Raw genomic sequence first — 26181 nt, forward strand, 5'->3', positions numbered from 1 at the left:
TACATCAGAAATATTTGTTTCACTTTCCTGCAAACGAAGTTTCTTGAGAAAAATGGAAGTGGTCTCGTTTAGAAACTGTAACGTTCCAGCTTCGTTTCTACATTGAGATTTCTCACTGCCAGTAAGGGAGCGTTTATATGCCTGCCGTATTGCGAAAGAAACGGAGCGCACGTTTTAAAAATTAAAGGGCTACCCTTTGGGTATGTTGCAATGGCTTTAATGTGGAATTCATTGGAATCGGTGGCTGTAGTGTTCATTTAACACTTGATAAAACACTTATATGCACTGTAAGTTACAGAAAAGACACAAACTGATACTAAATGGTGTATATTTGAACAATCACAACGAGCTCTGTCGAAACGGAACATTCTTTCCCAGGTCGCGAGGAAGAAAAGACTAACATGCTGTTCACAATGAATCTCTGTTGTAGCTCACTGAGCTGCTATTTTTTTGGTTAATATTTCCGTCTAAAGTTGGTTTCGGAGAATTATTAGCTTTTCTCCGCGTATTTTTGGTTGCTTGACGGTTGTTGGGTCTCTTGATATAATTAAGTCCAGGGTAATCCGCTTGAATCCAAATCCCATATCTTTTGTTTATTTGCTGGTTGGTCAAGACAAAGGACGCGTATTTGCCGTAGTAAAACGAATGATAAAACACGTGCTTAGACTTTATCTTGCCCTCTGTTGTTTTATTTCGAAGACCCTTCTTGATATAAGCGTTAAAATGAGTAAAAATGCTACTATTCGGCTAAATGTGTCGTTGGGTTGTCCTCGTAGAGGCTACAGCACAATAGCTCAATACCCCCCCTCTCACATCGGGCTAGTTCTTCTGTATTAGCCGAATAGCTATTATTTTTTTGGTGTGTAGATGTGTTTTTCTAAACCATAGAAACCCGTCATAGCATTTTCAAGCTTCATTTAAACGCACTAAATCGAAAAATTGTGAAAGTAACTCGAAAAGGCTTTGGTATTTAGAGCACGAAGGCAGTTTCAATGGCTGCCCAAATGTCTATACATTTTCCTCCCCCACTCGCTTCACTTCGGTAAACATACTGGTAAAATACTATCGTGAAAGAAAGGGAAAAGTGATTTTTATAAATATGTGCAGGCTTTTGTTGGGTTCCAAAGCAGAAAATGATAAATGAAGTGCTCAAGTAGTAAAAATGCACCTCACTCGTAAGGCCCAATATGGCATATGTAATGTTTGAGGCTTAGTTAAGATCAACAAAAACCATTCACAATATTAAATATTTAGCCTATATAGCACTTACTAACAGGATAAAGCAGAAAATCAGTCATTTAGTGGACCAGCCACAGTTCTCCCATAATGTAAGCTTTCTTTTCTTGAAATAGCAGTTACAGGAAGCCCTGAATCTCCAATAATTGTAGGTGTTATGAGAGCAGTGAAAGTATACATATAACAAATTCAATAAAGAAGCCATGATTCATTTATTCTCACAAAGACGCACTGTGTCCCTTTTAAAAGGCCAATGTTAGTGGAAACGTGATAACCTAGCTGTAATGAAATAACATGGGCACTTATTTAGCAACCTTGAAAAGCTCCCTTCACGAGTCAGCGTAGCCCCTTTTTCACATTCAACAAAACTAGTTAAAGTTATTTTGTGATTTTAAAGTTACCATGTATACAAGACTATCCTCAAAAGTTTCTAGACTTGGCTGTGTTTGTGACTGTTGTATTTTTTAAAGGCACAGTGCCTCCATCCTAATTTTATGTTATACAATATACTTGTTTTTAATAGTCACGTGAAGTAGTTCTATGTTTTATATTTTTAATTCTGATGAAAAAAAGCAGATGCCAAAACTGCACTGCGTTTCTAGGATTGCCTTGTACTGCTTGAGTTTTTAAACATTAACCCTTTAAGTGTGAATAAGCACAATCTTTTGGATTGTAAAAGAAACAATGGGCAGAACAGATCCTTGATAGATCAGGCATCTGACTGTAATGGTATGTCACCACTGAGATAAAGCAGGTTTAATTGCATTCTGTTTTGCTGTATGTGTGTAGATTGTGTTCTTTTGGTTTTGATGGGTACAGAAACTAAGAACTGGACGTGTGCATCTGATAGGCAAGATTATTGTGCCCTCAACCATGAGCAGTCTAGAAAGTGTGGGTGTGTGGGTGTGTGTTTTTTTTTTTTTTTTTTTTTTTTTCTCGCCAGTCCAACTACTAGATCCACCTGTACATGCTTGAATAAACTGTTTTTGTCTCCCTTTTTGTTTTACCATTGACTCAAGTGAAACAGTTTTTTTTAGACCCGTTTAAAAACTCTCAAAAACACTGCAACAAAGTGTAAACTGCTTTTAACGTTTATTCATCATGTTAGCTGAAATGAAGTTAGCAAAGATTCATACTCAAAGGCTTACTCACGGTAAGCCAGGCTTACTCTGAAGTTTGCCAGAAAGTTCACAACAGAATTTGAGCACTTTTCAGAAGCCATAGTGCAAAAACACCCAAGCCTGGGGATACAGAGGATGTTAAATTAATCGTTATCCTCTGAATGGTCAGATTTTCTGCCCCAAATATTTAGGGCCAGACGGCTTGCTACAGGAAACTGATTTGATAAGAATTAATTCTCGTTTGTGTTTGCGTAAATCAGCCACCCTACCCCAGCCTCTGTCTTATGAAGTCCTTAGAGAGGAGGTTCTAGCTTTGAGTTAGGCTTGAGGATTATTGGGTCATGCTTTGTTACCCAGCTGTAGAAAACTCCCCCCCCATTCACAGAAGGGTGGGGGGGTTGTCGTTGTGTGTGTTTGGGGGGTGGGAGGGTGGTTAAGAGTATAGCTTTTCGCAACGGAGCACAAAGCTGTGATGTGAAGCCTTTAGAAAACCTCCTTCTGTGGTTAGGAGGCAAAAGTTCGCTGGGATTATGGCTGGAAGAGCCACTGAGAGGTTGTTTAGTCCCCTTAGTGCCTCTGTGAAACCTAGGCATGCATTGAATTGAGTTATGTTCCTCTTCTGCCAAGTGATGGAGACTTCAACGCTCCTTTTGCCATTAGACACAATATTCACTTTGGGAAGTAGGTCTTTCTTTGTCAGTCCTTTGGTTTTATTACACACGTGTAACAGAACAATGTGCTTTATTTAGACAGCATGATTTGTTCTTAAACCAAATTATTTATTTGGAAAAACCATAATGTTTCTGTCATGGATTAACTTTTTTTTAAGTTATTGTGGAAGACAGTTGGAAGCTAATTTGTTTGAGTTTTGAGGATGGCAGCCATAAGCATTAGGCCAGTGGCTGCTCTGTGATGTCACTAGGCCTGTTTTTAGCTCTTTGTCTCCTTTGAGTGTTGCCATCATTTTGGTCTTTGTAATCGGGACACATCTCATTCAGCACCATACAAGTTCAACAAGGGACCGCTAATTCTGCTCTATCTTTCATCAGCCGTACAGACAATATTTAATCAAGGTAATTAATTCCATGCCTGCAAGTCTCAAAGAAAATCACTTAAACAAATCTCCTTTTCACACTTATTAGCACTCTTAGTTTTGAAGGACACGGCCATTAAACCCCCCCTTTGTCTTTATCAAAGGAGGGAAATTAATTTGGAAATAGGGAGAGGGTGGTTAGCCGACTTGTCAGCTAATCAACTGGAGCAAGGTGAAAAACAACTTGCCGCATTCCAGGACAAAAGACCTGTCGGAGACTTTGATCAGGTCCTTGTTTCCGAACGCTGAGCTCAGACTTGATAAAAAAAAAAAAAGTGACGCAGTCTCAGATACAGTTAGGTTTTTAAAAGTACACCCATAGAAAAGCCTATCCTATATGTGTTTTTCACACAGTGTGACGAGTGTTTTTATTCCCTCAGTGGATCTGGCACCCACCCAGGCTCTGAAAATCAATTGCGACCTTGCCCTCTTTGCATTTTGTTGCAGCTTGCCCCATACCCTCTGATTTTAGTTTATCAGCGATGCACTCCTCAGACACGGCCCTGTCTGCTTCACAGCTGTGTTTGCGGCAATCGGTTTAGTTCAGTATCTTTGCTCCTGCAAAATGGAGTTCTGATTTTTGAGCCAGAGGCAAGGTTCCCGTCCATACCCACATGCAGCTGGGCTTGCAGCGTGCACTTGTGCAAGCTCGTCTCCCTGCTGCAGCTTATCTACGTTTTATTGGAACTCAGTGAGTTGCATACACACTCACATTCACTCATTATGCATTATTGCCCCTCACAATCCTAGTTTAAAAGTGCAGGCTGTTAAAGGTCCCCTATGATAGAAGCTTTGATCTCTGCACACAGGCGGTTGATTATTTTGTCGATATTTCGTCATGAAATAGTCGCTTTAATTGAACTTTTATGCTTTTATACACTGGGGGAGTGGAATATGGCTGGCGAGCCTTTAAAGCTCCGATTTACACAAGATACACATGTTTCAAAGCTTTTGGAAGTGCTGTAAGTAAAGTTTTTTACTTTATCGCTGGGAGGGACATGCCCCTTTTCTCTCTCTTTTTCCTCCCTCCTGCCTGCTTCTCTGTTTGGGTGTCATTGTCAGAGATAGAGGCTGCTGAAAGTTGCTCCTCTTTAAAGAAGGGGCCTCCAGACATGCCTAATAGGGCCTCATTTGGCTGTAATTGCCTAACAAATGTAAGAGAATTCCAGAGGAAACAAAAAGAGAGAAAGGAGAAGGCAAATCAACCAAGCGAGAACAGAGGAAGGGGAAAAAATTGGTTTGGAGGTGAGATTGCGTAGAGGAAATGGAATCATATACTATGACAAGCTATGTTTAGGCAGGCAGAAAATAGAGGACGGCCCCTACCTTCAATTTGTAAAGACATGGAGGAAAATCCTTACATCTGGGGCTGTAACACTAAACGCGGAGTGCAGGAAACTCAAGCAGCACTCAGGCAGCTACCCTCCCCCATAGAAGGCCTTTCATCCAGCTGAGATTTTGTGTGCGGGGAGTTTTTGTGGCCAGTTCACATGGAAACTTAATTTTCTAAGTCTGGACGAGAGAGGAAGGATAATGTGTATTGGAGATGAGGTCAAATATCCTGCCAGAGGGTGAAAGAAAGAGGCCCCAGTCGGTGGCAGTTAGCGATGTGCAAACTTCTATGCAAATGTCACATTGGAGGCTGTGGACTTTTTAAAGCCATCACTTCATATGTGTGTTTATTCTAGCCATACAAACCCTTCCATTGCAGTTCCTGTTTTTAGCTTGACTCGTTGCCAGCCACCAATCACACGGGTGCGCTGAAGGCCCCACCATTAGCACTGTGTGCTTTAAAGGTCTCTGTGTGATTGTATTGATTCTAAAGCCTTTTTTTTTTTTTTTCGTTATTTAATTCTGCATATTTGAATAGCTTCATCTTGTGCTATTGATTCGTACATGTCTTTTTCAGCAACCTTTGCTTTTATTTAGTTGGTTTCTGCTCAAAGCTTAGCCGTGTTTGATTCCTTGTGATCTTGTTTACAAAGTAGCATATTCTTGCTATAAGAGAAATCAGCAGATTTTGATTACAAAAACATTTTAGTTATCCTTGTGTAAGTCAATGGGTTGGTGAAATTATGCTATTTTTTTGTCCGATTACGTTTAAAAAAATATACAATAACTTGTACATACAATTTCTTGAATACTCCTTCTGTGATGTTTTTTTTTAAAAATGAATTTCTATTATATAATTTTTTTTGTTGTTGTTGTTGATTGGTTCAGGTTGTAAAATGTCGTGGTGTGACTTTTTTTTTTTTTAAACTTGAAATTTAAGTAACATATAAAATTATTTTAACACTTTTACTTTTATGCTACCACATGACTGTTTCTTTTAAATTGAAACTATTTTTGAAAATGGAATTGAAATTTTTCAGAACCATATGAAACCAACATGAATGGAGTACATTTCTTAGAATGTAAAATGTGTTTTAATCTAGATTTATCCTTTTGTATATACTGTGCACGGTTTTAAATGTCATTGACCCAAGTATTGCAACTTGCTGCCATTTCACTGCCTTTATAATTAGATTTGTATGCAGATGGTAGAAGTCCACCTGACTGTGAATATTTATTCAGTTGTAAGCAGCATCTAGTTGTGTATTGTTTGCATTGGGTTGACTGGTTCAAAGGTCAGATTTGTTCTGATTAAAATATCATTAATTGATACCAGAAATTGCATTTCAGTCTTAGATCCCTAAAAACATAATATACTCAGAGTGAGAGTCTTTAAACAAAGCAGTGAGTGGACCTTAATCTGCCTTTGCACAGATTTCAACAATTTAGCACAGCCTGCATCCATTATTTTTGCATTTAATTATTTGTCTTAAGTGGGCCTTAGAAGGTCTGGCAGGGGTCTTTGAAGGGCTGATGGGTCTTTGAGCATAAAGCCCGAAGTATGTGAATCCTCTACTTCAAACGCCTTCACACCACTAACTGAGGTGCCTTTTGTTCTTGCCTTCTCCCTGCATTTTCAAAAGAGGATGAGCACTTACAGTTTTCACTTTTTCCATTGGGTGGAACAGCCAAGTTATGTTAATTTGTGGCTGTCAGTCTCTGCTCCCATGAATAAACATTAATTGCCTCCAAAGTTTAGCAAGGTAGGTTGCCAGAGCTCTAAAAAGTACACCATTTAGGAACTTTAAATTGCTATTGCGATTTAAAATGCAATTTTAAACAAACAAACAAAAAAAATTATAAATAATGCCAAGGTTTGTTCTACTTATTTGTAGTGCTGCACAATTTGGTCAAAAATGTTGTGCTTATGTGAATGACTAATAATTATTATGATTATTATTATTATTACTAAATGCATATTAGACAAACTAGGAAATATTGCTATTGTAAACACTTTCATTATAAAATTAAAAATAATTTAATAATAAGTTTATGGAAAACTGCAGGGTGGTCTGTTAACATGCAGGGGGCCTATAACTATAAATCATTAGAAGGGCCTAAGATTTTATTATAAAATATTATTATACAAAATCTGTGGCAGTAATTTCTTAATATTTGTCAGGATGTATGCAGAATGTCTTTAATATGATATATAAAGGAAAATATGTATTATTTTTTTCCCTATTTTTACCCAAAATAGGGTGGTGTGAGCATTATTTAGTGCTAAACTCTCATTTAATATGTATTATAATCATACTGGAAGTAGGGTGAAAGGTCAAATATATGCCTCACAGAAGAAATGTGATGCATGATGTTACAGGAAATCCCTTAATTGGACAAAGGCATCCAGCTATTGCTGTAGCTGAATAAAAAGAAGATAGAAACACTTTGACTGAAGAAATGTGAAGACCGTAAACACATGACTGCAACAGTATGGTTTATCTGTGTTCTTCAAGCCTTCTCGGGTATTTTTCATAAATACAAAGTATATTTATAATGTAATGCAGCATATAGAATGCAATAAAATACATTTTCTGCCTCTGCCTCATTCTACAAGAAACCAAATCAGATCACAAAAGGAAGTTATTGGTGTAAAAACATTATTATAAAAGTTCTATTACAATAAAACATTATTATAAAGTTCTCCTTTGTTCTACAGATTTATATATGCTTCTCATTACAAGTTTGGCAGGTGTTGCTTTTTCAAATGCACATTACAAGTGACTCAAACTCAGAGCGCTTGCAGAGATGGAGCAGCATTTTACTGTGAACCGATCACAGTGATGCATTTCATGAAACAGGCTGTGCACATATTTAATTAAAAATCACAGCTTTTGCGATTTCTGTTTTATTTCGATTAATCTCGCAGGCCTAACTCTGGGATATTGTATCTTTTGTCCTAATCTCTCTGGACTTTAAGTTGTTTCATGACTCAAAGCTTTGACCTCTCTTTGACTTACAAAGTACCATGACTTTGCATATCTTGTGGAAAACATGACTCTTGTTCTTGCGTTTCCCCAGCATACCACCTCTGAAACATCCTGCCTCCCCCTCAAGTAACCGAAGTGAATAGAGCATGGCTGATACGAGCTTGTTAACAGTGAGAAAGAAAACAAACTTGCAAGGTAGCACATCAGAGAGAGAGCCTAGTTTCACAAGAACATCATCTTCCACCTCAAGATCACCGCTGGTGTTTAGCACAATATGTTCTCCGTCATGTGATCAGGTGGAAGAAATGGCATGTTCATGCAGTTGCAGATGGCCGCACTCTCTATTATGCTTCATTAGCATCAAGTATTTCCATCCCCATTCTCTCTGTCAATCATTACTCACATATGAGAGGCTTAAAAATGATTTGGCTACTGAATAATACAAGGACTATTCATTAGCCAGCCTTACATTTGTGTGCCCATCTTGCGGACAGGACCACCTTATTTTTCAACATTAGAAAGATATTCTTGATGAAATATTGATAACTCCTTTTTTCAAAGCAGGGTTTGCAGGAAGGAGTCACATGCTGATCTTAGTGCCCTGGTAGGTGCACACAATATAAATATCAATGGCTTTCTGTCTCCCCCTCTCCCTGCCTACTGGCTTCTTTTTCAATATAGCCTAATGACAGGCCTCTGTTTCCCTGCAGTGGCTGTGCTGATATGGCCCATTAGGCACCGGTTTCTTGCAGGCAGCTGAGTGAACAGATGACTGCAGGAAAATGGTTGGAGGAGAGAGGGGGGAAACGGCAGAACTAAAAGGCAAATATGAAAGGCAGAGTAAATAACCAACCTGTCATCCTCTGCTCCCCACCTCCCCAGCCGCCCTCCTCTGGAGGGCAAGAGAGACACGTGAAAGAGTGAGAGAGAAATGAGAAGCACCTCATTAGTCTTCTAGCCCTCCCTGACTTTGGGACTGACAGTGAACACGTCAGTGCAGCAGCAGACATGCAAACATGCAGAAAGGGGGCTACCCCGTCCCCTCCCATCCGCTCGTACTCCAAACATGATTTATGTGCGCAACAGCCGTGGGGCTTTACGTCTGGACTGCTCCTTCCCACACTGCACGCTCTTGAGAGTTCCAGCCCTCCACATCCTCCCCGGGATGCCTGCACCCTAGTTCCCTGCCAGACTCACAGACGCAGTCTGGAAATGTAATTCACCATGTCCTCTACAACCAGTGCTGTGGGACCCAGAACTTTGACTTCTGCACCGTTCAGCAGAAATAACAGTTCAGATAATTGGTTTTGGTCTCTCGTAACCCCCAATAGTAAGCTACTATGCTGGTGCAAGAATCAATTGATTCGCTCTGGGCTCCTTACACATTGAACGTAAATGCCCGAGCGAATCAAGCTCTGTAATGCACGTAGTGTGTGGGCAACCTGCAGTTTCCAGGTCATATTCGAACACCTGACTTTGCCGAGGCCCAACGCAAAAGTCATGTGCTGGAAAGAAAACAATGCAATGAATAGGCTTGGCTCTTGTATAGGCAGAGGGGGGAGAATATGTGCTTTTCAATGGGGGATTGTGGTACTTGTCATGGTGTAACAGGATCAGCGTGCCCTCCACCCTAGAGCGCAGAGGGCAGCCATTGTTATGCTGCAGGAGAAAGGCAGCGGGGGCCGCCGACCCGGGCTGAGCTCGTCTTGTGGGGGTGATGTCCTCCGAGCCCTACACCAGAGACAAACGCAGAGGACACTTCTCTTGCTATTCTCAGAGGTCACTGGGGAAGACAAATAAAGCCTATAAGAGATTAAGAGAAGAACAGGGAGTAAAAATTTTGAATGCAACATCAATATATTTTTTTAACTTTTTAACATGTTTGTCGTTCTAGAGTAATGCACTTTGCAAGGGCATCCGTGATACCCTTTCAGATAAACGCATCCATCAGTACATCAGTCACTGCTTAAGCATCTCGAGAGCAACTTCTCGGCCGTCTTTTGATTTTTAAATTCAATTTTTTTCCTAGTATAATTTCTCCTCAGAAGAAAGGAAGACTAAGCAGTTTTTATGCTGTGGCAGCAGAATAAGGCAGGCGGCGTCAGAAAGTGTAAATCAGCGTTGAAAGCGTGTGGCCTTATCTACTGGATAAAACCAGCCTGCAACAATGGCATTAAAGCACAACTCATGAAAGTTGCAATTATACACTATCTGATCTGATTCTGTTCGAATGAGATCTTTTTTTCTTTTTCTTCTTTCTGTATAATGAACACCCTCCACTTTGGTTGAAAGACACAGAACTGTCAGTATAATTGGGAAATAATCCTGATAGAACTAGACAGAAACTTCGTAGTTGCAGCCTAGCAAGTGTTGAAAGCAATCCGTAGATGATAGTTTGGGCCAGTGTTATTTTAGTAGTATTTGACTAATTTTAGGGGTGCAATGGATCCCAAAACTCAGTTCAGATCATATTACCTTTCTGAGTCACGGATCTGATCATTTTTCGTATCGGCAAAAAAAAAAAAAAAATTGCTTCCTATTTATTAAAGAGCACTTTGGGTACAATAACACAGCAAAGGCTACTGGTCTAACTAACAAAAATAAGTGAAGTCAGTAAAATAAGTGTTGCCACCTTGTGGAACAACTGAGTAGTGCGAAAATATGTGACCTGTGCGTACAAATTACACGCAGGTACAAAAATGATGAAATTTATGTCACGCGCACTGTACACAGACCCTTGCATACACCTAAAAATTGAAGTATACTTTGGGCTTAACAGTATTCAGGTAAAGAAATTGAATAATTGGTTGTAAAATAACACTGCATAGTCTTCACAATATAAAATGTATAATTAATCTTTGTTAAAGGAAAAAAAAAGTGATTTTTCTCTTTGTCTTTTGTTGTTTAACATTAATGACTCGGATGGCAGCAGGTATTAGGCTGCTATCACTTTAAGACCAACTGCACTGATCCAGTATAATGATACGCGTGTTTCTTTCTCAGTTGTTTGCATTCACTTAAGACATAACTGACTGTATTTTTGAGGATACTCTCCAATATGAATATTTTGACACAATATTGCATGTATGTGTCTATTCAAGCACAAAAAGACACGAAAGAGAACTCAATTCTGTGTTCGCACGCTGTCTGAAACGCTGCTCTCTCTCTGTGAGGACAGAGTCAGCATGCGAGTCCAGAATTGAATTATCTTTTGCGTCTCCTTGCACTTGAATGGTTTAAACTGGTTTGAATGTTTAAATTGACAGGACACTCTGTGATGGTTAAAGTTTGCAAATAATCTGTTAATCACATGCATTCCAAACTGTTGGGTCTGGTCTGTACAGATCACGGATCCGTTATACCCCTCACTACTATTATAATTTGTTCATATTCGCACTTATTTTAGAACGAATGTGTATTTTTGTGCACCACTTTTATTATAAAGACTATTCTGTAGCATTAGCTCTATTTAATATAATGACGCTAATCCTAGCGGCTCTTTATTTGCAAATCATTTGTTTGCTTTCACCTTCTCTCGTGTTGACTTCAGATATTGACATTGAGCCGGTGGTGCAGCATTACCTTCTTTATAAAACTATTACCATTCTAAAGATATTACAGAGTAATGGATTTGTCTTGCTGTATTTTGAGCTAGCCAATCTGGGCCTGTATTGAAGCACCCGGTGCACAATTTGTTTTCATCAGCAGTAAATGGTGGATCATTGTAGCCGTGACGGGAAAGCACAAAGACCAGCTAATGAAAGGCAATGGCTGTGGCCACGGTCTCATCACCACTCACTGCGCTCATGGATGAAAACAGGTGTCCTCTTGGGCCTGGGGTTTCATTTAAAAAGGGATTTTAAAGGAATATTCATGACAGCTATCCTTCATTGGGTGGGTGAAGGGAGGAAAAGAAGTGGGGGAAGAGGGAAAACGTCAGTGGGGTAAATCAACCAGTGATTGAAGAGGCCTGTCTGGGATAATTCAGTTTGATTGGACTCTCGGTCTCTCATTACCATTCCAGTTTCAACAGGGAGACGCCCCTCAGTCATCACTCCACCAAGCTCATCTCTTTCTGAGGATGACAATGCCTCAGTTCAGGCGCTGAAATGAACAGGAGGCCTGGAGTACATGGTTCAGCATTACTATTCTGCTGTGCACAACATTGAGTCCACTTATAACACCTCAGACTTGTTTATTTTGTCATAGATTGGAAACTTGTACTCTTGTTGTGATGAAAAGGATCAGTTATTAGAGGCTATTTACACTTTTTCTGGTTGAGTCATAGTATCTGGGATCCAGTAAATCTCGGGCACAAATACAGACATTTAAAAACCTTGTGTTTTAGCCTAGACAATACAGTGAGTCATAGCATTTTAAGGTTTCGTGTTTACTTCTATCGCATTGTTAAGGAACCTGGTTTCAATATGCTGCCTGCACAGGAAGTCGAGCTCATAATTCTTGCTCATGTACCGACAACTATTTCCTTTGTGGCATCTTTGTGGCTTGAGACCACATCATCTTCACCTGTGTCATAGTTTTATATGATCTGGCCTCTTTTCGTTCCATGTGCCCAGTTTAAAGGTTAGGATTATGTTCCGCTGTGAACGTTGTATAGAGACCCCATTTCGCACCTGGCATGTCTGTAGTCACCATTTGCAGTGTCTAACCTGTCATGAACACTAGCTTGCATTGTCCTCTCAGATGGCAAAGCTAATTCTGCTGTCCTTGGTAAACCGAGGAGGTTAGTGCTACACTTGATTACAAAAGCCCAGTGCTGGGATCTCCCTAAGGGTGAACAACCATTGGACCATGTCAACAGGACCCTTCAATTGTCCAATCCCACCCTCCACCCCTAGGCACTCTGTTTTAATCAATAAAAAAAGTCTACCGAATCAGATCTTGTATTGCTGACATAAAATGGTGATTTAGCTTAGCTTTTAGCGCCTTTTGTTAAGTACTGAAATACCTTTATGGTTGCATCACTTACCCAGGATGCTGCAGGCCTCGAATACTGTCAAATCAAAACCAGCTTGAGTCGAAATGGTGATCCCTCATTCTATTCCTTATCCCTTTCATGTAGTTCCTGCTTTATTTCACCGTGTTTCAGCATGGCTGGAGTTGAAGGGGTTTCCCTCCTCTCCCTCGGGTGCCACAGTCTCTGAGTTCAGCCCAATTCGAATAGTGTGTGCATGTGTCATAAACACACCCTGGCTTTGAAGTCAATAGATCACCACAATGGACGGCTGCCTCTCAATTCCCACAGTTGTAAACCTAGAAGCCCCTTTGTGCACCATACTGTCTTTTGGTTGAACTTCAAAGCATGCAGTTTGCTTCAGTCATGGAATAATGTATTCTAATGTGATGTCCAGATTAAATTGATGCAGACTCATGTGTGCACCTGCATATAGATGCCATTCTTTAATACAGTATGATTTATTTCAATGCAGGAACTGAAGAGCACTTCTCAGACTGTTCCAAGCAAGTCCTATAATCTGTAGCACAAGGACACCTACACACTAGAGTTGTGCTGAATCAGAGAATATGTATTTCTATTTGATTTCAAACTAACCCTGCTCTTTCCATTTCCTTAAAATAGCTAGGGATGCACAATACATTAGTACTAGGGATGCACTGATAGTGATACCGATACCAGTATCGGTATGGGGCCCGATACCAAGCTCATGTTTGTACTCGTACTCGTAAAAATACCCCCGATACCAAAGACCGATACCTCACGTGACGTAACTTACGGAATTTTCTGTGCACAGAGACACCGGTGGCAGCAGCATAAACGATGTCAGCCTCAGGTGTGGAAATACTTCAGAATTAATGACAACACACACTTTGCAAACTGCATACTTTCAATCACAATTCGTTATCAATTAGTGAAGGCGTTATCAATAGGCGGAATCGCGCTGAATGACACAGACCAGCAGCGCTCTTAAAGGGACTGTATATTTATCATTCATTTTATGTTAATAAAACAACAAAATATGTTAAATAAATGTATACATGGTAAATAAACCTACTGTATCTGAAAAATGTAAAAATTAAAAAAAATGTGTGTGTGTATATATATATATATATATATATATATATATATATATATATATATATATATATATATATATATATATATATATATATATATATATATATATATATATTATAATATACATTTTTTTAATTTAAATAAATGTATAATTAGTTAAATAAATGTATACATGGTAAATAAACCTACTGTTTGAAAAATGACTGAAATTTTTGTTCTTTAAGTTTGTGACAAGCACATAAAAATTATTAGTTTTTTTCATTAGTAATAATAAAGAAGCTGTCCTTAATTCATTAGTCTCACTGTGTTGTGCTTGGAAAACTGCAACATCCAAAAAAAAAGAAAAAAAAAAAAGAGAGAGAGCGGGAGAGAGAAATGTATAGGTATCGGCGAGTACTAGAAAAAAGTATTGGTACTTGTACTCGGTCCTTAAAAAATGGTATCTGTGCATCCCTAATTAGTACCATATTGATCATTGGCCAATAATATTATTATTATTATTATTATTATTACTATTATTACTATTATTATTATTATTATTATTATTATTATTATTATTATTATTATTATTATTACTATTATTATTATTATTATTATTATTATTATTATTATTATTATTATTATTATTATTATTACTATTATTATTATTACTATTATTATTATTACTATTATTATTATTTTTAAATGTCAGAATTTAATTGTGCATGGTCATTCTCTCTATTTTTAAAATTAGATTACCTTAAAAATAGCCATTTTTCAAATTGTACATTATATTATGTTTTGATGCCTAAATTCACTTGTAGCATTTAAACTGATTAAATGTAGTTTCTTTTTTTTTTTTTTTTCTTTTTTTTTTAGACAAAATAATATAGAATTTTAATAGTGACCATTTATAATATAAAGCTTAGCTTATCTTTGACTTCAGTTGATTATAGAGGAAGTACTATTTGCTCACCTTCTGTAACCTATTCATGTTGCTTTTCACTTGACCTTTTTAAAGCAAGGCTTATATTTTAAAGTGCCCCAATGCGTAATGTTGCTGTCTCTGATTGTAAACAATCTGCAAAATTGTGAAGCCAAAAATGCACAATGAATAAAGTTTTCTCTCAAAAGAAAGAATCGAATCTGAACATTCTAAAAGAGTTGTCAGTAATTCGAATCCCACTTTTGCGACAGGTACACGTCACTGGGTAACACATTTGCCTAATGCTTTTCACCTTTGAATGATGAGGCTGTGAAGAATCAGTGGTTAAAAATCTTTTTTTTTTTCTCTTCCCCCAACGATACCACAGAAGTACAATCCCAATCTTTTTTTGTGGTCCCATTAATTTTCTGACAACTGTTTCTCAAATATCAGGGAGTTCAATGCAGTATTCACAAAACAAGAGGACTTAGTTTATTTGCACCATATTTAAGTATGATTAATAATTGTTTATATTTTCTATCAGTTGTTCAAAATACATAATTTTGTACGTTATGTTGTGTACACCCAGTGGTCTCTGGCTAACCACCTAACTTGCATTGTAGTTCTGCTAATCAGCTGTGGGCCCACTATGGTCTAAAAATATATTGATTAATGTATTAACATACCTTAAACTAAGTTGACACTTACCACTGAGAAACGTCCTGCTCCATCTACTTCAGACATTTCTTCGTCTGACTCGTGCTAAAATTGATGCCATCTATTTCTGTCCATACATAGTATACAATTTCTTGAGAATTGATAAGCCTCCAGAGCTGTAATTCAGTTATGGCAATGGGCGTTTCATTTCTGACGCACTGTATGTGGTAGACCAATCACAACAGACTGGGCCATCTGACCAAACAGAGCAGAGTAGGCTCATGGAAAGGCGGGGTTTAGAGAGACTAGATACCAAAAATCCAAAAATGGTATTGAGAGCTGTGAAATTTTACTTTTACCTTTTGAAATGTTGGTATTGTGTAACTCTACTGCAATCCTATCTCATGTGTTCCTATCCATCAAGTGATCCATCAGACCTTGTTGTTCCAATGCGTAAGCGCACTTAATACCAGTACCGGTATCCATGAGACCTTCTTGAAAAGTGGCCAGATGTTACAAATATTTGTCTCTTCTTTTCATTGAGAAGTGTTATGTGAATTTTGCTCAGTCTGTGCTGATTAGGCAGAAAAGCCCCCCTTTCTCTCATCCTTCCATTAATATTTCTTTTCCAAGCTTCCTTCCTTGCATTATTAACAAGCCCTCCCCCAATTAAGATGGATGAGACTGCTCTTGAGGGTATTTGTTCAGGTAAGATCTCTGATTAGCATATCTGATGGATCTGCCTTCATGCGCTGATTAAAACCTTCCTCTTTCCCTGGGGCAACTTTAAAGAAAGAAATGCTCAAATGAAGACCCTCACACATACTGCTAAGACAAACCACAACAGACCACACTACAGTGACGGTTTCTTTGCCTGTATCCTTGCTAGGCCCGCCCTGTACTGTCTCTTTATTACTTTAAGCTTCCTTCAGAGCACAAAACCGGCTTGTCATGCATTCCCTTTATTGTTAGGGCATATATAACAGGATTAGCCCTAACAGAATTTATGAGGAACATTGCTGAAAGAATCTAAGGAATAGTTGGAGGAACTGTGCTTGCTTAAATTTGTGAATGTAGCTGATTAACTGAAGCAAGCACTTAAAATGAAAATCTATAGGCTTCCTATTTGAAACATTGAAGCCTAGTCTCAAGGACACAAAAAAGCAGACCAATGAAGATTCATGCCCGTGACCCTTAGGTACAGAGTCCAGTGTCATGGTCATAACTCATGTGCTGTCTGCATAACACAAGCAAGATCAAGAGTAATGAGCTGTGTTGTACTAGCAAAGTCCCATCTGTGCTAGGATGTTCATGTCAAACACAATGGAGTAGAGCATGTTGTGGTAGAGTGCTGAGGTTGTTTGCATCAGTACAAGGCTTTTTGCTTTTTTTATATTGTTTTTAGTGTTTCAGGCTGTGGCTGTGCAAATTGTGTAGACCACGCGCACCTGGATTTGCACATTTGGCTATTGCCGTATTTTCTGAGCACGCCAATCTAGTCTCTCTCAGGAATGTGGCAGTTGGGAAGATCTAGGAAGCTGCCTTATTTTATCAGGTTGTGAGGCTGTGCAGTCTACTTTTATCTGAGGTCATGCAAATGAAACACTGACGAAGAGAGGACCGAGAGGAACCTTGTGCTTGCTCTTCGGCACCTGCTCCCAGCTTTAGGAGACAGACTGCACCGGTGTCTGCTGCAGCCAGCTTGGCAGGATCATCAGTAATACTCTATTTTTGTCTTATTCTGCAGCTATGATGGGAACTGCTTGGATGGGCTTATTTTTGTACACCTGGATCAGCACTTGGGAGAGGGAATGCGGTAGCATTGCTTTTTGTACTGGGCTGGGTAGCGTTTCCCAAAAGCATCGTAAGCCTAAGTTGATCGTAGCTCCATTGGTTTCAGTGGAGCTACGATCAACTTAAGCTTACGATGCTTTTGGGAAACTCTGCCCTGGTTTGTTGAGGAATATCAATTGTTGACACTGATGTCCTGTTCTTAGGTTTTCCAGTGCCATATAGTCAAATATGCTGTTTCCATATGAAGTCCAGGTGTATGTATGAAGAGCTCCTCACATGTTCCTTCACTGCCTAATCAGAGAAAGTATGCTCATATCAGAGATGAACTATGGTCCTATGTACTATAGATACAATAAGCTGTTAATAATTTTCATGTTATGGCCAATAACTGATAAATTATTGTAAATAATTCATCCATGCATGTTTCATTTAAAAAAAAAAAAAAAACTTTAATCAAAATGTCATAACTCATTATTCTGGTGAAATGACGTCATCTCTGGTGACGTATGCCAGATCATTTAGTTCACTTAAACCCTGTCCCTTTCTTACCTCAAACTCAGGCTTACAATCAGATCTGACTCTATCCAATCAGCAACTGATGGTTAGAACAAGCCCCCACCCTACATTTTTTTTTTTTCTTTCTGTTTTGATAATCACAGATGTACGTCACAACAACATTTCTGCCGCTACTTCTGTTGCTGTTCCTTAGGCTGTTCTTTACTTTGGCTTATCCTCTAGAGCATCTCATTGGACCTCTATCCACACTCTGATAATAGAATTGACATCACCCCTGGAAAAGACATGAAGCCTGGTTCCTACATCTCCTCCCTCAGCTCCTTACTCTCGCTCTTTTTCTTTACTCCCTCCTCTATTGTAATACTGGAATTTGGCTCTGTGCCTGGTTTTCTCCATTGATGTCTTCCTCCCTCCCTCCTCTCGCTGTCCCTCCAACTCTGTGAAGTCCACACACTCCACTCTTTGTGGCTGCGGTAAAGGAGGCAGCGTGCCCGTGGAATCCAAGTAACACATTCCACTGGATACCCCTCCTCTGCCTCACACACACACTAAAACCCTCCTGTTGCCACCCAGTGCTGTGCCAGTTGTGTGTGTGTGGGTCATTATGTTTGGCACGTGGCCCTAGATGGGGTGTCCTGCCACTCCTCACCCCCTGCCTGATTTCGCCGGGCCTTGGCAGATGCCTCCTGCTGACTCAGGACCCTTGTTTCTATGCGCCACATTGCTGGATTGACTGCTTCCATTTCAGATTGTCACTCTGAAGAGGTCGATAAAACTATCTCCTCCTCCTGCTTTCCTTGTATGTTCTCGTATTGTTGTGTTTTTTTTTTTTGTTTTTTTGTTTTTTGCACATACATCCACAAAGCAGTTATTCTGAGAAAAGACGGACATTTAATCTGGCGGTGGGATGTGCTTCCGGGCTTCCATTTCATAAAGCTTTCTATCGGAGACCCGTCTGAACAGATATTCTGGTAGGGCAGCACCTCCTCATCTTACCTCATGGGATAAAAGAGCCTTTCACAACTGGGTTTTCATGTTACAAATGATAGAATGTTTTAGGGCTGACATCTACTCTAATGTACAAAGCTATTTTGAATCTTACACAAGCATACAATACTCACTGCTAGCACAAGAGTGTGAGCAATGTAACGGGAAACTCCAAAGACAGGCATTTTTGAGTGGGTTGTACTGAGTTTTATCCTCCCTCATAGTGGTCAAGGGAAGGGGCCAGAATGCTCTGGTTTAGGAGTGTATGTTTTGTGTTTGTTGTTGCTAGAGTGCCCATGGTTTGTCTAAAGGCCTGCCAGTCCCTGCTGGGTCCTCTAATCTCAGGCGGTGAAGAAACACCCTTCACTTTCCACCAGAGTGCTGCTGGAGCAAGCAAGAGAAAGGTGCCAGCTGTCTCTATCCTGTTTATCCTTCACATTCACAGTTTGAATGAAAGGTAGAGGGTTATTTTGGCCCTCTAAACCACACTTGTTTCTTTGCTCTGGAGTTGATGGATGTTTAGGGCTTTCAGAGGCTCTGCCTCTACCTGGTAAGGTGGGTTTTTCCAGCTTGCCTGTGGGTGCAGAGCCAAGCTCTGTGGTGCCAAGTTTCGAAGGATCCAGCTGGCACAAGCAAGGCCCTTTGTTTTACTGCACTCTGCATTCAGCCCCAGTCGCACAATGTTTTGTCACTGGTCTGAGTCAGTATGTGACAGCAACGACCTTGGCAAAAGAGCGAGGTGAGATACAGTGTATTGTACGAGCTGTAATTGTTGCCTGTCTATGTAGATACTACAACATGATAGCTTTATTCTCATTAAACGATGCTGAATGTCTCTATATGTGCTTTGAATTTTTCATACCATGTTTTCTGACATTTGCCGCTGTGTTTTTGAACAGAAGGGCACGTCTGCAGAGTTTGGCGAACTTCTTAAGAGACCACAAGTACCTTATTTGCCAGCTTTGTCACAGAGACCTTCCTCTGGTCGCCCTCTTCAACAGGGACATAGGGCGATTTATGAATATTCATGCAGCTGTCCTTGGTTACTAAAAGCAGTGCTTAAATCTACATAATTTGTGTTTAAGTGCCTTTCAGATGGCCTTTTCCTTTTTTGACACTCTCAAGAAAAGGAGCCATACTTAGTAATCAAGCTGCCATTGTAGGAAGGATCCTAACAGTCGAAAAGCTAGTCAGATGTTCTAGCTAAAAGCAGCCAAAGGCTGTTTTTTAAATCAGTTGTGTCAGTGTCTCATAAAGCCTGAATGAAGCACAATTGTGCATTGTCAAAGCTTTAAAGAAAATACAAAGGCGTTGAGGTCCTTAGCTTCTTGTAAGAAAAACTGATCTTAAGATTTATCATCTGTATACATTTGTTTGTCTACATTGATAAAATACCATGTATTTAACCTTATTCTGACCATTTATGTCTCTCCTGGCTTGCCGTAGAAAGGTTGGTTCATTGGCGAGCTGCTTTTTTGAGAGCTTCAGGGCTGTTTTAATGAATGGGGATCTGGCAATAGGCCTTTTCTTTGTACGTAGAGCTCAGCTAAAGTGTATTGTGTTGTATTGTTTACAGAGCATTTCCTATTATTCTGTATGCGAGCACATGTGAATGTCAATGAAATCCTTTAAACAGCCCAGTCTGAAATAAGCTGTTTTACTTATTTGAGCTGATATTTTTTCCTAAATGAGAGGGATTTTGGGAGGCAGTCCATTTGAGCAGTGCAAGAATCAGCAGTCTCTGTCTTGCTTTTCATTTTTAATGTTTCTGTACAATTGCATCTGAACTGAACATATCAGTTTAATGTGGTTTAATCAGTCACTATATTGAAATTAATGCTGTAGTAGCAGCTCTGTCTTGCTCAACGGACTTTATTAAATTAAATACTTTAATGAAACTTTATTTAAATATAAATTTATTAAACATTAATATATTTTTTTGTTATTATTATTGATGATAATCATTTTCTCATCTGAGATATTTCATTCTTTTTACCTAATGTTCATCATTTGTCCCCAAACTGGGAAAACTATCATCACAATGCACAAGGGGCAACCATTCTGCACTTACAATAGGACATTGTCTCGCTTTGAGAGAAGACCATCACACTCCAGGCCTCTTGGGTGCTTGAGTTTGTGCTGGCAGCAGTGTCACTGCTCTACATTCCTCTATCTCCTATCTGTCCGTTCCTGTCCTCCTCCTCTCCTGTCCGTCTGGGCCTCTGATCTCCCAGCAGCAGTGGTCGCACAAGACCCTGCTTCCAAGCTGACGCCTGCTAACCACTGCTGGCTTTTTGTGGGCAACAATGGCAGGCCAGGCCGCAGCCTGAGGCCTAGACAGACCCGTCGACAACAAAGGGGGCCTGTGAATCGGAGGCCCAGTGGGCAGCCGGTGCAGGGGGAATAAAGCAGGTCAGGGCCAGATTAAGAGTGCTGAGGGGAACACAGCGCAGGCCTAACGGGTGCATGCCAGCTCAAAAGGCACTCCTGAGAGAGACTGAGGGAGGGAGGCCACAGACAATGGGGAGTTTGAGGAGGGGTGGGGGGTAGTTGGAGGAGGAGCGTTTGTAATTAGAGATGCCGCCATTGCTGCCTCAGCTGATTCCTTAGCTGTGCACACCTTCAGGGTCTCATCAACGTAATGCATGCAAAAGCTAAGCTGGAAGGGCTTGTTGGGAACGATTCCTTTGTGTTTGCACTCCCCCTCTTGTTTTTTTGTCCTTGTCCATATGCTTAGCTTGGTTTGATGAGCATTTTCTGCAGGAAATCATAAGGAGGGGCTGATTGGATGCATTGTTTTAGCACTATTTAATGGAAAACGCAAAGATAATATGGTTTGGCCTTCTCAGCACAATTAAGGCATCTTTATTACCTCTTTTTTATATAATTAATTCTGTTAGTATTATATTACTACACGTGTTGTTCATTCAGGGAGAAGAATGAATTTTAGAGAATAAAAGCACTATATATCTTAAGAATAATATTTTTCAGGAAAGTTTACTGGTTGTTTGTTTTTCTGTCTTCTCAAATGAGAGACAATCATCTCATACTGTATATTAAATGAGATGTTGCACTAAATGGTCCCACAGTGTCTGTGCAAGCTTGGGAAAACAATCTTTATTAATATGCTAAACTGCTAAACTAAGTTTAAACTCTAAACTGAGGGACTTGTACAATTAGGAAAAGCAAGCATGAAATTGTTTGCGATTGCCCCCCCCCCCCCCTTTATTGCATGTTGAAAGTTCACTTTTTTTTTTTCCTTTCAGTCTCTGAAATTTCAGTGCATCCCTGGTTTATGAGAGAGAGAGAGAGAGAGAGGGAGGGAGGGAAGAAAGAATAGTTTAGTTTAGAAGGCAGCAGGGGAGGAAGGAAATGCAGGCGATGTATTGCTGCTGGGACAAGCCCAGAGTACATATTGACATTTTCTTACCTTGTAGATGAAAACACAAAGCACACAACAGATGTGAGCCTATTGGTCCTCAGAAGTTTTTCCCCCGTCTTTTATCTGATACTGGTTTTACAGCTGCAGGGCAAACTGAAGTCATACCTCCTCGTAGGAAACGGTTAAAGATGGAATGCTGTGGGAGAGCAGAAAAGAGACTTGATGCTGTGAGGCCCACACGAGTTATGCGCAAAGCCGTTTTCCTCAGTCAATCGGTTTTCTTTCCTTTTCTCGTATTGATTGGGCTTTTTTTTTTTTTTTTTTTTTTTTTTTTTTTTTTTTTTGTGAATGGATGAGTCATGAAATATAAGCTTCTTAAGGCATTATCTTTCAGTGCAGGCTATGCTTCTAGTGTGAACAGAGCTCAAAGGAGCCATTGTGTCCTGCAGACTGCTGCTTGTCAATTGCAGGCCAGCAGATGGTTTGTACATGTTCGCATATTAAACGCAACCAAGTCTGCATTTAGGGAAATGGCCAAAGTGCCAGAAAAAAATCTTGGAGGGCACATGCTGATGCACAAGGGCTGATGGTGGTTTGGCTGTTCACAAACAATCCATCAGTGATCAGGGAATGTGCAGGCTGGTGACCTTTCCTAGCTGTCAGATTGTCTTATGCATGCAGACTGCCCACAAAACAATACCAAAACTCAGATTTCTATTCAGGCACAGTGTCTGGATGGCTTGATACTGACTGTAGTTTAATAATATGGCTTATTTTGCATGAGACAAGCATTGTTTGATCATCTTTTCAATCCAGCTAGCAAATGAAAATGGAACACGTTGTGTATGAGATTTGTTCTTTTGTGTGTCACGTGTTTGCAAGGCATGTTTGCTTTCTTTATATCATGTGCACAAAGACAAGAACGGCTCAAGAATTACAATCCAGTACGCTCTGCGTACCGCACACTGCTTTGGAGAAGGATGCTTTCCCTATTGAGCAGGCGAATGGAAACGTATGCATATTCAGCTAGCTTTTTAGATGCAATAGAAGAAAACCTTGAACAGAAATAACAATGAAAGGATATCCCCCGCCTCTATTTCCACACTGCACGGTTTCACTTCAAGTGCATCTGCTTTTATCTCAAGCAGGACATCTGGTTGCACTCACGGCCTGTCCAAAAGTGCGATTCATCTCCTCCTTTTCGCCCTGTACGCCTTCAAATTCATCCGCCTCTCCGGCTTGTTTTCAGCCTTCGCTAGGTGAATTATCCGAGAAGAAAGGCTCTTCAGCCGGTGCTAGTTTGCATCAGATGCTAAATTGTTGGTTTTGAACTACCCGGCCCTGTATGATTAGCCCAGCTTTAATTTCCCCCTTCACTTCACGCACAATGCGCACGGCTCCGGCTAATGGCGACCGCATACTCCTCTCCGGGTCTTATCTGCGATTTCCATGGACGTCAAACCTGCTGCTCGCCGCTAGCTCACTGAAAGAGATGCTGATTGAGCCCTGTGCAGCCCTTTCTTGAGGTTCACAATTCGGTGGATCAGAAATCAATTATGTGTGATCGTGACAAATGACTCAGGGGGGCTGCTGTTTGAGGGACATCACAAATGAATCAATCAAGCCTTTATCAGAGCAGATAGAAACTCCTGTGCACAATCTGAATGTGTGTGCCTGTGCATATGCATGTCTGTTGTGTAGAGATATATAGGTGGGGGGAGCTGGGATGCTGATGCGGTGTTAACCATATTGCTGCTGGGACAGATGGAAGATGGAAACGAGGGGAGGGGAAGGGCGGGAGGGGGGGGGGGAGCTCTCGTGCATGCGGCGTTGGCCCAGTGCCTGCCGTACAGGACCCCGTTTGGCCTCCATGGCTGATTAGAGGTTAATGGTTTAAGAGTGTGTGGGGACGATGTTGTGATTGGCTGAGAGGTTCTCGAGTGGGCGTGTCCGAGGGGGTGGCAGATGGCGCGGATAGAGTGAGGCTGCGAGTAAATGAATGAAAGAGGGGGGACTCCTCTCCTGTTCCCTGATCAGTGACCATCGCAGTGGCATGAGCTCCCCCTATTTGCCTTCCTCCACAACAGATGGCCAGTGGCTCAGAGCTCAGTGGCTAAAATGACTCCGAAAGCCCCGGCTGGATGAGCGTGTATTAGCGGGCATCGTCAGCGGATTAATTATGACTGTTACACATACACAGAGAATTGTAACGTGGCCCGGTGACTCTGTTGTCACAATGTTAACGCAAAGCTTGGCGGTGAGATTAGAGTCAGTCCAAGAGGGGTACGTTTACTGGGAGAAAACGGTTTCATGTCATATGGACGGTGACTCAAGCACAAATTCATTCTTCACTTATTTCACCCCAACTCCATATTTTAGTTTCTCAATGTGTAAGGACATCTATTTGAAGTTACTTTTGTAGAGTTTTGTTTGCATCTCATGTGTGGGGAAAGGAAACACATCTGTTTTTAGCACTTTGCTGCCGTTGGAGTTTGGTTTGGTGTTCTAGTTTCTTCTACTTTCGCATGTGCTTTTGTCACTCTGTTTCCTTTGCTGCCAGTTTAAAGTACACATCAGTAAGATTTTGGATATTATTTCTCAATGTGATTTATGCTATTCTGTTTATCTTATTTAAAATGGCTTAAAAAACATACACTAATGCGTTTTCCATTTTTCTTGGCCTAAAGTCCTGTTAACACCATAGATGAATACTAGGCCTGGAACGACGCATTGATTACGAAATACGTCAATTTTCATGGAATGCATTGACGCTTCGCACGGTTTACGTTCATTCCTACTCCCGTCATGTTTCACAAAACAAATCTCTTGAGCAGATGCTAATGGCTAGTATGGCAGTGCCGCTTAATACAGTTGCATTCATATAGAGTTTTGTTTTTTTGCGAGCATGGCAACCACATTTTATAACCAAACTGACACCTGCACATTTTCAGGACTCATAACCGCATTCTCAACAAGCCCACGCTGAATGAACAGACCCGCAATGGACAATTGGTTGTCTGCTATGTCATATAATGTGAGAACCACACTGAACTGTATAATCATGACCGCAAATTGTGAATTGCATCATGTGCTGCAGTGGGTGTGAGCTGCGAGGCGTGCGGCTCAAACGTACTCTCTGCACTTGGTTACAAAGCATATAGCATTTTAAGCATTTTAAAATATCTGATGGATGAGCTCAATCCTCGTTTATCTAATAACACGCTGTCAATTGTGATAAAACTTATCAGGGTTATGAATATCACCATTTTTGATTTTTGAAATCCCTTTCAGGATGATTTTTTTTTTCCAGCTAATGAATGATAAAAACATTGACAGCCAAACAGAATCCACTCGACTTAGAGTTTGAGCATTCAAAGCAGCAGATTATATAACTGCAGTACACACTTATAATAACCAGAACGTTACTGTGCATTGGTGCGGATGCTAATATAGTTATTGTTATAGTTACTGTTCTTGGTGTAAATGGGCCTTAAACCTTGTGTACAGTTTAGCAGGCCTCTGAAAAATGCCTGGTGTGGACACAGCAGACACACTCAAGAGTTTCTTTGTGTGGTCAGAATGACTGATATTAACAACAGCAGTGTCATTATTTCTTCTAGATGATGTTGCATGGCTCATTTTGACTGATACCGACACTCCATCTGTTTATGACATCCACCCTCGCTCCATTTTCCCAGCAGAGTTCATCTTTCTCTCTCTGTCTGTCCTCTTCCTCTCAGGTAGCAAATGATCGAAAGGCCTCTGAAGATGGGGTGGGGGGAGGGGGATCTATGCTCACGCCGTGATGGAGGTTAGCCAGAAAAGAGCAGTTGTGGAGGGGTTGGTGGTGCAGCATTCAGTGCTGAGCAACAAAAGGCCTGGTGGAGAGGGTGGGGAGAGCCAGCGATATGAGAGAGAATAAAAAGACAAGGAGGGCTCTTCAAGTCCATCAGTAGCAGATGCGTGCTCTCTCCAATGCCACCCCTGTCACATGAGCCTATAGGCTCTTCTGTTCCTCTGTAACCCCACCGATGGACCATGCCATAGATGACCGTCACAGCCGATCCTAACATGCGTTGCTCAGAAGTCCACCGTTTATAATCGACACAGTTTG

The 26181-nt window shown here is 40.4% G+C and overlaps 1 protein-coding gene and 1 long non-coding RNA gene across 2 annotated transcripts in view; one reads left to right on the top strand and one right to left on the bottom strand.

Annotated features, from left to right (window-relative positions):
• Positions 1-26181, bottom strand: part of LOC125251686 — a 258619-nt gene that overhangs the window by 43394 nt on the left and 189044 nt on the right. The gene's annotated exons all lie outside the window — the stretch shown is intronic.
• The window catches only part of zswim5 (zinc finger, SWIM-type containing 5), a 45383-nt gene that overhangs the window by 682 nt on the left and 18520 nt on the right, over positions 1-26181 (top strand). The gene's annotated exons all lie outside the window — the stretch shown is intronic.

This window comes from Megalobrama amblycephala, linkage group LG17 (genome assembly GCF_018812025.1).
Source record: "Megalobrama amblycephala isolate DHTTF-2021 linkage group LG17, ASM1881202v1, whole genome shotgun sequence".
Classification (NCBI taxonomy): domain Eukaryota; kingdom Metazoa; phylum Chordata; class Actinopteri; order Cypriniformes; family Xenocyprididae; genus Megalobrama; species Megalobrama amblycephala.